A 2,199-nucleotide genomic window follows, 5' to 3' on the forward strand; every position below is an offset into this window, starting at 1 on the left:
TGTCTATCTCATATCAACTATGTCTTTAGTCATTAGTTCTAAACTATGACTATAGGAGATGGGGAAGCAATTTTCTATCTAGTTTTAATTAAAGGTCATAGTCCATCCACACACTGAGCATGGAAGCCTTATAATATCAACAAATTGGAGACTAAAAGATGTTAGAGAATCTCTTGAGTTTCTTGATGAAAGATCTGTTGAGTATAGATCCAAAGTGGATGGAATTGTTGTGAGCACAAGGATGGAGAATTCAACCTCTTGCATCACATGTCTTCACCCAAAAAGATTTGTATTTGAGCCCCTTGCAAGGACTTGAAAAAACTAGTTCAATGTTGTAATTATTGCATTTTGCAAATACACATGTCTTTTCTACCTTGTTGTTGTGATCATTATTTATGTTGCTTAAATTTACATGACAACATGATACACAATTAAGAATCAAATAATTGGTATTAAATTTTGAAATACAAAATTATGAACCACCAAAGGGTGTATGTTCATATGGACAAAATGAACAAAAGAGTACATAACTTTTGTGGAGTAATCAATCGTGAAACTCTACTTTTCTTTTTGCCTGAGAGGATTCTGCATCCTCCGATTCCCTTTTTCTTTTGTGTTTAGCAATTTTCTTAGGGCTTGGCACGAGGGACTTGGCAGTGGGTTCTATGGGGGCTGGTGCTTTGGGCTTCTGAGGAGTGGTTGGCTTGGGTGACTTGGAAACCTTCTTTGGCAGCATGAATGGTAGTTTGAAAGGTGATTTAGGTGCCTCCCCATTACTGTTCTTAGTTGAATGAGGCTTTTGAACCTTGAATTTCAATGGTGAATGAAATGGATGTCCCTTTGCATCTGCTTTTCTTTTTGCACGGATATTTTTCTTCTTGGTGGGGCTCTTCCTCTTAGCAGGGCTCTTCTTTGCATGGATCTTCTTTGTAGGGCTCTTCTTTGCAGGACTCTTATTTGTATGATTCTCTTTGCAGGGCTCTTATTTGTATGGCTCCTCTTTGAAGGTGTCTTCTTTGTATGGATCTTCTTTGCAGGGCTCTTCTTTGCAAGGATCTTCTTCTTGCGATCCCTTTTCTTTGCATCCAAACCATTGGTGGATCTACCTTTCTTTGGTGGAAAATGAGACTTTGGTTCATCTGTAGTTTGTGCCATAGGAGAGTCTGGATCATTTGGGCTTATTGATCTTTCCAAAACCATAGAATATCCTTCTCTCTCACCCAAATTGACCCAAGACTCTAGATACTCATGCAACTGCAGCAAATAGAAAAAGAAAATAAAGAACATGAGTACATACATAAGTTAAGAAGTAAAAACAAATCAATGGCACATGAGATGCACACTTACATTGAGTGTAGTCATCTTGCACCTTGACTGAAGATATCTCCATGCATTGGCAAGCACCCTCCAACCACAAGATGGTGAGTCTATTTGCAAATGCACTTTTTTATTGCAGTCCTTGAAAGCTTCTATATTGTAATCCTTATTTGTGGTACTGAGGTGGCCAACAATAATTTTGGCAGTACGGCAAGAAGACATCAATCAAAAAGTACTAATAGAAAACCTCATGGAATTCACTCTATATACAAGACAGGATGCCACCTGCGGGCGGAAAACTTTGATAAAACCCCTATATACGACTCATATTAGGAAATATGACCTCCCTTTCTACACTTATACAAAAGTCAATGCAGAAAACTATCTTACATATAAAATTTAGGTCTCACATGATCTAACTAAGTAAAACTAGTCAAAGAGCATGTAGCATAGTGACTGGCAATGTACTAAGGATCGGATCCACTTCTGTTGATAACTGGATGTGTCCTCAATGTGTCTTAGTTTGACTTTCAAACTATGTGCCCGTCTAGCCTGCACTCTAGCTACTCATCCAATTTTGACTAATCTAAATTACTCATATAACATGGTTATAAAGTTAAGTTCTCCGTGTAAATTTGCATTTTTACAAACTCTTTATAGCTTTCATCCCTCAACAAATGAACTAAAATAACAAAACAATAAATTTATACAAATTAGTGTTGGTTCATGCATGTATCTTGGTAGCTATTGACTCACAAGTATGAGGGAAGACTCTTTTGGGAAGCCATGATTTTGAAACACAAAAAAATTCTCTCATTTTCCCCTTTTCTCACTCCCCCCCCCCCCCCTAAATATGATACCCCCTCCCTTATTTTTAAGCTT

The 2,199-nt window shown here is 37.6% G+C and overlaps 1 pseudogene; it reads right to left on the minus strand.

Moving 5' to 3' along the window:
• Positions 1–782: 782 nt before the first annotated feature.
• Positions 783–2,199, minus strand: part of LOC147431841 (uncharacterized) — a 2,143-nt pseudogene continuing 726 nt past the window's right edge.

Source organism: Adiantum capillus-veneris, chromosome 21, assembly GCF_014529385.1.
Source record: "Adiantum capillus-veneris isolate H3 chromosome 21, ASM1452938v2, whole genome shotgun sequence".
NCBI lineage: Eukaryota > Viridiplantae > Streptophyta > Polypodiopsida > Polypodiales > Pteridaceae > Adiantum > Adiantum capillus-veneris.